At 45.8% G+C, this 8,829-nt stretch overlaps 1 protein-coding gene across 3 annotated transcripts in view; it reads left to right on the top strand.

Moving 5' to 3' along the window:
* The window catches only part of PECAM1 (platelet and endothelial cell adhesion molecule 1), a 93,185-nt gene that overhangs the window by 10,508 nt on the left and 73,848 nt on the right, over positions 1 to 8,829 (top strand). Inside the window, exon 1 of one of the 3 annotated variants that reach the window (XM_089901428.1) lies at positions 4,338 to 5,081. The exons of the other annotated variants lie outside the window; for them this stretch is intronic. The gene's annotated coding sequence lies outside the window, so the exon portion shown is untranslated. Of the gene's footprint in view, positions 1 to 4,337; positions 5,082 to 8,829 lie in introns of those variants that run through there. 3 annotated transcript variants of the gene reach the window in all.

Genomic DNA, 8,829 nt, shown 5'->3' with positions numbered 1-8,829 from the left:
TTTCACAGATGGAAAAACCGTTCAGGAACAGAGCTAGGTCTCCAGCGTAGAGGCCTAGCCACACTGAGCTATGGCAGATTGTCGTTAGAAGACTAAACACGTCGCCCTCCTCCCCTACATGATCAGTGAGGGGATCACAGGCCCACCCTCAACAGAAAATTCACTTTAGCGTGTGTTTGACCCCTTATATACTTGGAAGAAATTTGCAGCGGCTTTTACAACACCAGCTAACATCAGAATTCCTGCATTCGCATCCAGAGCTGTGATGTGTAGACCTAGAATCTTCCGTCTAGAGCTACAAGTGTGCAAAGGTAGGCGCCCAGGGGCATCCATGCAGTTTTGCCTGTAATCATGAAAAATTACAAACACCTAAATGCCTATCAATTGGGAACAGGTTGTTTAAACTGTAGGATGTTTTTGACATTCTGTTCTTTTGTGAAACAGCTTTTTTGTGTTATGTAATTCACATACCATAAAATTTAAAGTATAGAGTTCAGTGGTTTTTAGTATATTCACGAAGAGGTGCAACCATAGCCACAATCTAATTTTAGAACATTTTTATTACCCTGTAAAGAAATCCCATACAAGATATTTTGGAGCCATTTTTTAAAAACAGAGGTAGTTCTCTGTGTATTTAAATGAAAATATGTGCATGATGTGCAAAAGGTTAAAAAAAATCACGTTGCAGAAAGTATATAAGATATCCCATCTATTTATAATATATATCTAAACATGTTTTTTTAATATTTATTTTGGGGGGCTGCATTGGGTCTTCGTTGCTGTGCACGGGCTTCTCTAGTTGCAGCAAGCGGGGTCTACTGTTCCTTGCAGTGCACGGGCTTCTCATTGCAGTGGCTTCTCTTGTTGCGGAGCACGAGCTCTAGGTGCATGGGCTTCAGTAGTTGTGGTGCGTGGGCTCAGTAGCTGTGGCTCGCGGGCTCTAGAGCACAGGCTCAGTAGTTGTGGCGCACGGGCTTAGTTGCTCCGCGGCATGTGGGATCTTCCTGGACCAGGGCTTGAACCTGTGTCCCCTACATTGGCAGGTGGATTCTTAATCACTGCGCCACCAGGGAAGTCCTAAACATGTTTATATGTTTGTTCATTCATTCATTCATTCACTTATTTGTATATGCATAGAGCACTCTGTCTGGAGAAAGGAACGAGGAAGTTTTATTTTAAATACCTTTTATATAGCATTTAAAAAAATTTTTTTTTTATTTTGGTCGTACTGGGTCTTAGTTGTGGCATGCGAACTCTTAGTTGTGGCACGCATGTGGGATCTAGTTCCCTGACCAGGGATGGAACGCACATCCCATTCATTACAAGGCGGATTCTTTTTTATTTATTTATTTGTTTATGGCTGTTTTGGGTCTTCGTTTCTGTGCGAGGGCTTTCTCTAGTTGTGGCAAGCGGCGGCCACTTTTCATTGCGGTGCGCGGACCTCTCACTATCGCGGCCTCTCTTGTTGCGGAGCACAGGCTCCAGACGCGCAGGCTCAGTAATTGTGGCTCACGGGTCTAGTTGCTCCGCGGCATGTGGGATCTTCCCAGACCAGGGCTCAAACCCATGTCAGCTGCATTGGCAGGCAGATTCTCAACCACTGCGCCACCAGGGAAGCCCCTTATATAGCATTTTTATGCTATATATTTTATACAGTATTTTTACATCAGTGCTGTGTTTCTACTAGAAATAATAACCAAGGGTGAAATAAGCAATGAGGGTGTCCAAAGCTGATAAAGAAGTGTTAGAAGTGATTGGTACAAATTTAAAGGTAAAAAAAAAATGATTTTTTTGTGTGTCTAACCTGATATTCCATTAGATGGTGCCATTGTAAAATTTCTGTAATTTCAAATGGGCCATGGAAGGACTGGGCACACCCATTAACTGTTTCTGCCCGTAAAGACTTATTATTGTTGTTGCTTGCTTTTCTTTTAAGTCACTTGAAAAAGAAAAAAGTTAAAGCCCCCTTCAGTAATACCCTTTTAGTTCAAGCCAATGGGAGTAAATGAAATGAGGTACTTATTAAAGGAATTTAATCATTAGATGAAAAATACTGTCAAATGCAAGTAAAACGGGCACTTGGGGACAAGTTATTTTCTCTCAGTCCTATAAAAATTCGCCACTGATACTCTGATTACCAGAAGTGCAAAATGTTGTCTGCTACTTTGGAATTTTCCACATTCCTGAGCAGGCTGGGATTCCTACCTTTTCTCCAACGACAACTCCTCCATTACTTCTCTGTCCTAAATCTCATTACTGGGAAGATTTTACCCATATAGTAATAGCATTTACTAAGTAGTTAAAGGTTTTTCTGTTTTGTATTTATGTATATATGTATTTGATCAATTGAAGTTCTTAACAGACAAAGGGATGGCCTTGCTGGGTTGATATAACTCCAGCCAAAAGCTGGAGGAACTTGAACTGGGTGGTAGAAGCAAGGGCCCTGGGGCCAGCCTCTGACCAGCCTGGCACTGTGGGCAATGACTGTAGCTGTACCGAACTCACGGGACTGAGCCACAGTGCATGTAAATCACATGTCGCACTACAACAAACACCAGTTACTATCATCGGCATTTTATTCAGCATGTGCCGCCGTATCTTCAGACAGCCACTTGGATTCTCTTTCACTGACCTACCCATCGCTCACCCTGGAATGCACAAGCTGAGCACTGTTGGCCTGGGTTTACCTCTGGGCTGACAGTTACGATGCTCACAAGTGCTTCTCTTCCCTGCTTGAAATGCCCCAAATCACCTTGTTTATACTGTTGGTGAGCTAAGTAAGGGGATTTTTAGTTTTACAGCTTTACAAATCATTATGGAAGCATCCACTTTTGGGGGCCAGTTTTCGTGAAATCCTCGGTACTGAAACGGTACCACAGAAGTAAAGAGCACAGAGTGGAACGTTGATGAGTCCTTTTAATTCAGAAAAGAGTCAGTTTGCAGATCTCAGATGGGGTGAATCTGAAGAACAAATTACCGTAATTTTGACATTTGGTCAGAATTTGGTACCCGGATTGCTTACAGCCAGACCTACCAGCAGGTGGCTTCGTCTGTACTAGGGACAGGTGCAAATGCGCCAGTTCTAAAAAGGGAACAGGCTCTTACCGGATTGCAAAATGCAATTCTGCAGACAAACCCCATAGATATAGGAAAATTAATTTTATCGGAGGAGGTGAAAAAAATTCTGTCCCGTAAGAGGGAGAGAAGAGGAATTGTTCTCTTTGCTTTTAATGGTATTAGTGTGTGTTGTGTGTGTGTGTTGGCAGGTAGGTGCATACTAGGCTTACGTTCTTTAGATGGTGACCTCCTTGAGAGCAGGGAAGTGTCGTACTCATTGCCCCCCACCTCACCCACCCAGCCTGTGCAGGGCATTCAGTGCCCACCCAGCTGATGAGAGTTGAATTGCTGGGTAGCAATTAGCAAGGAATGACTTTAGGTGGGGGTGACTTTAGTGTTTGGAGCTCCCAGCAAGTGGAGGCCTGCTCCAAACTCCAAACTCCCTGGTTTGCCCTACGGTGTTTCTTGCCCTGAGGTCTTGTCCTCTTTCAGGCCCCAAGCCCCAGGAGAACAAAGCTGTAGTGACTGTTCAGATTTCCTATACTGGCGATCTCTATGGGTTCCTGGGCTGGTGGGTTTTTTGGGGTTTTGTATGTGTGTGTTTGGTTTTTTTTGCCAGGGGTGAGAGTGGGGAGGGAATGGAGAGGGTGTCCAGAAGGAAAAACTGTACTTTTCTTTAAGCGCCAACATTATTCTAGGCACTGTGTTAAATTTAGTAGCTAAGCGTAACTTACATGCCATAAAATTCATGCATTATAACTGTATACTTCAAAGACTTTTAGTTAGGATCTGGCGATCCTAACTGCTAGGATGCCCAGTTAAATTTGAATCTCAGGTAGACAACAAACATTTTTTTAGTGTAAGTATGCCCCCATAGGAATATTTGGGATACACTTATACTAAAAAGATTATTTGTTGCTTTTTTGAAATTCAAATTTAACTGAACAGCCTATATTTTTATTTGCTAAATTTCAAAACTCTTCGTAAATATATAGAGTTGTGCAACCATCACCACAATCTGGTTCTAGAGCATTTCCATCACCCAGAAGTTCCCTCTTGCCCATTTGCCATCAATCCCTAATCCCTCCCCAAGTCCCAGGTAGCTACTGGTTTGCATTTTGCTTTTATAGATTTGAGGAAGACTGGGGTGGGGGTGGGGGGGGTTGTTTGGTTTTTTTGTTTGCTTTTGTTGCTGTTTTGTTTTGCTGCAAAAAGCTTTGTTGTTTCTATTTGGTCCAGGGCTTGGAAGAGGGCTCCAGGGTGATTAAAAAACTGCCTAGTAGCTGCAGAGAGAGGCTTCAGCTGTTACACAATTTAGTTTAAACTCTAAGTATTTGCATGAAGAGTTTGGTTTCATTTTTCCTGAATGTGAAACCACAGAGAAGACTGGCCACCCCATATGGGGTTTGGTTTGTCTTTTGTCACACACCTCACAGTATGGTGTGGTAAGTTCTGTGAGACCCAGAAAACAGGTCTCTGGGGTGCAGTTATGTGGATTATTTGAATCTCTCCGTGTTTACAGACCACTTGGGTAAACCGCCTGTGGTGAAGTCTGAGAGCCGCCGGCCCTCAGAGGGGGGCCTTTCCAGGCCCAGCCAGGGCAGGGCAGGAGGATGCCCAGTTAAATTTGAATGTCAGGTAGCCAACAAACATTTTTTTAGTGTAAGTATGCCCCCATGCAGTATTTGGGATACACTTATACTAAAAAGATTATTTGTTGCTTATTTGAAATTCAAATTTAACTGAACATCTATAAGTTCAGGTGATCTGAGGAGCCATTCAAGGACACTGCACGCTACACTGGTCGAATGCTGGTCCTTGGCTACCTGGGCCCAGTCTTGGAGTGACTTAACTAAATGAAATATTACGTGTCAAGGAGCCTTACACTGTGCCTGGTGTGTGTAGCTGAAAACAGCCTTCCGTGAATTCAGAGTTCATCTGACACATACTACTGGAGACCCAGTGAGGCCTACAGCATCTCCAACTGAGAGTCTGCACGAAAGATGGCCCCTGCTTTAAGACAGGTAATGCTTTAACAGCCTGTGTTTACTGAGCACTAGCTGTGTGCCAGCATTTGCTAAGTGCTCCGTGTGTGTTAACATCTAATCCTCACAAACGCTCTAAGGCAGTTACTGTCATTCTCCCTATGAGAATGACTGTCATTCTCCCTGTGAGGAAGTGGAGGCTCAGAGAGGTTAAGTCCCCCGAGGTCACACAGCTTGTCTGGACCTAGAAGAGCCTTTTCTTACTACTGCTCTGTGTTGCCTCACGTAATGACATGGTAAATTCTGTGCAAGCCCAGAAAGCGAGGTGTTTGAACCATGGGGAAGCTTTCCCAGGCATCTCCCCTCAGGGGTTAGCTAGCCAAAGAACTGGGGAACGGCATTCCAAGCAGAGGGAATGGCATATGCAAAGGTAAGAGGCAAGAGAACGAGGCACGATGAGGAGTAACCAATGAGGCCTGGGACAAATATTTCAGAGCATTTCCCAAAAAACTGGAATTTTCCTTGGGAAAAATTAAAAAGTCTAATTTTAGCAAGGGAAAGAGTCTCAGGTGAGAGCCCTGAAGACCTTCAGGAGCAACTTGCAGCAAGTACCTTAGATTGGTGAGCTGTCTCCGGCCCATCTCTCTCCCTCACCAGGCGTGCTTTTCTGCTGTAAAAAGGCTAATGATACCCATATGTGTGTGGCTCACATACCAGAACCCAGAATCCTATAGGGCTTAATGTAAGATAATGAAATGGAATAATGTGGGTGACATACATGGAGGAGTTTTATAGTCGGCATGTGGCCACACAGGTGTGACGTAGTGCTGGGCCCGCCAGGTCGCCCAGGCACCTGTGCCCAATGTACACCTTTAAGAGGAGCCTAAACCCCTTCCCTTCCACTCTCAGCAGCAGAGGGTTTTCAGTGTTGATTTCCAGCTAGCAGGCACCTCCTCTTTCTTCCTCTACCTGTGGTTCTGGAGGCTGAGCCTGGAGAGGTGCCAGGCATCTAACTGACTCTGGAGCTGGGATTTTTTTGCAGGGAGCCAGAGGAAAGGAAAAATCCTCTTGCTGACTCTCCCTCTCTGGCTTCCCGGTGATTTATCACTATGGAAACAGAGCTCTTTTCCTCTTTGCTGTGGGCTGGCTGGGGGCGCACATTGTTGGTGCCCTTGCTGCACAGATCAGAAGTTCCTTCCTCTTTCCTGTTGCAGAAATGCCACAGTCACCACCGTTGTCCAAGAACTGCAGCTCACACCTGAAGAGCTCAGTCTCGGGAAAAACAATCTCATTTGATTCCCCAGGGGTCCTGGGGGCCTTCTGGGTAATCGGTGGGGGCCTGAAAACAATGCCAGTGTGAGAACAATGCAGCCTCCAGGGCTGAACTGGGGCCCTGCTTTTCCCCTTCCTTCAGCTTTCCTAGCTGCATTTTAAAAATGGATTTACAGGCAGACGCAGGTAGTCTGTATTGTGTTAGGTTGCAGTAAACTCAAGGTGCCTTTGTGTGGGCAGAACCTTCTTTGAGGGCAGGGCAGATGTGACTACAGGCAGGCCTGTGCCCACCCACTTGTGGAGACCCCAAGAGAAATCTGTTCTTGGAGGGTAAGACTTGCAGATGGAGGGCAGATGTGGATACAGGGGAAGGGAGGTGCAGATGTAGGGGAGACTGCGTACCTGTGTCATCATCAGCCACTTGCGCATCCACATGAGGCTTCAGGTGCTGTCAGCTGGAGGCCTGGCTGAGGGCTGGCTCTGCTGCGGTTGGTCCAGCACTCAGGCCGCTCGTTAAAGGCTGGTGCCTGGGGCTCTTACCTGGCTGTCCAGTGGTTAAGACTCCGCGCTTCACTGCAGCGGGCACGGGTTCAATCCCTGGTCAGGGAACTAAGATCCCGCATGCTGCCGTGGGCACGGCCCAAAAAAAGGCTCGTGCCTGGGCTGGAGCACCCTAGGCCTAACATCACACGTACTGGGCTAGGTCCTGGGTACAAGGACACAGAGCATGTGGTGAGCAGGGATCCCAGAGACAATGAAGGAAGCTTCCTGGCCGGGAAGTCCTGAGACAGCACCAGATCCACTTTGGCTGCACGGGCAGGTCATGGCCAACCTCAGGGACCTTCTCTGTAAGTTGACCTAAGGAATATCTCTCCCAGCCTCGTCCTATGGGAGGAGGAGGGGGCTAAGGGCACCTCACATTTATCCATTTCACTGTTCAAGAGGGCCATCAAGAATAACTGTCTAGGGACTTCCCTGGTGGTCCAGTGGGTAAGTCTCCACGCTCCCAGTGCAGGGGACCCTGCTTCAATCCCTCGTCAGGGAACTAGATCCTGCATGCTGCAACTAAGACCCAGCGCAGCCAAAATAAGTAAGTAAGTAAATAAATAAATAAGAATAGCCGTCTACATGAAACTGGTCTTGAAATTATCTGGGAGGGAAACACTTCATTTAGGAGGAGCTGGTGCATTTCAGTGCATCTCTAGGATAGTATTCAAAAACCCCTTTACCTCCTCAAACATCCAGATCTTTCCTAGGTCTCAAAATATTCCTATTCTCTTTGCATCTAGAAGGTTCTTTTATTTGGGAGAGGATTTCCAAGGTTCTACCAGATTCATATTCTAAGTAGCAGTGTGAAAATTCGTGTTTTATTTTTGTCAGCAGAGCTGCCTGAACCCCTGGACCCCAAGGGGAGCCCTGGCCTTTAGGGAAAAGGTGACAGAGGTAGCCCTGCAAAATACCTTCAGAGCAGCTCAGCTCACCTCTTCCTCTTGGTACAAGAGAATGAGCCTCTGTGAGGAGGACCTTCTAGTTCTCTCTGATTCTCTGTGTGTACTCCTGGGACCAGCAGAAATGGAGGACTTTTGTGCAATGCTTAGCTTCCTCCTCACTGCCCTGAAGGTCTCATTCCCTATAAAACCTCAGGAGAAGTGGAGGGGCTACCCTCCAGTAATCCCCCCAGCAACACCTGAGTCAGGGAGCATCTGACCAGCGCTTGCATCCTCCAGGAACAGGGAACCAGTCCATTTTTTTTTAACAGCGCTTTTTTTTTTTTTTTGGCCATACCACACGGCATGCAGAATCTTAGTTCCCCCGACCAGGGATCAAACCTGTTCCCCCTGCACTGGAAGCACAGAGCCTTAATCACTGGACCACCAGGGAAGTCCCTAAATAACGATTTTTATTGAGATAATAGTAGATTCGCATGCATTTGTAATAAATAATAGAGAAAGCCCTTGTACGTTACCCAGGTTTCTGCAGTAGTAACATTTTAGTGTTACATTATAATGTCACAGTACATTGACATTGATACAACCCACCCATAGTATTTAACCTCCCCAGTTTTACTGGTACTCACTTGTGTCTCTGTGTGTAAAGTTCTAAACAGCTTTATCACCTCTGTAGAGTTATGTATCCCTCACCACAGTCAACACACAGTTCCCAAGACACAAGGATCCCATCCCTTTTATAGCCACGCCCACTTCCTTCCCTGTCCCCATCCCCAACCTCTGGAAACTGCTAATCTGTCCTTCATTTCTAAACTTTTGTTATTTCAAAAATGTTATGTAAATAGGATCACATTTGGGGGATTGGGTTTGTTCGCTCAGCCTCTTGCCCTGGAGATTCATCCAAGTTGCTGCATGTATCAATAGTTTGCTCCTTTTCATTGCTGAGGAATATTCCATGGTGTACATGTACCATCGTTTATTTAATCATTCATTGAAGGACATCTGGACTGATTCCAGTTTTTCAGGAAAGCTGAAATGACAAAGCTGCTGTGAACATTCACGTACAG

Source organism: Delphinapterus leucas, chromosome 19 (assembly GCF_059928025.1).
Source record: "Delphinapterus leucas isolate spDelLeu-1000000601 "Yukka" chromosome 19, BTC_Dleu_Yukka2, whole genome shotgun sequence".
Taxonomy (NCBI): Eukaryota; Metazoa; Chordata; class Mammalia; order Artiodactyla; family Monodontidae; genus Delphinapterus; species Delphinapterus leucas.
Note: the sequence above shows the minus strand (reverse complement) of the source record. Positions and strands in the feature narration are given on the sequence as shown.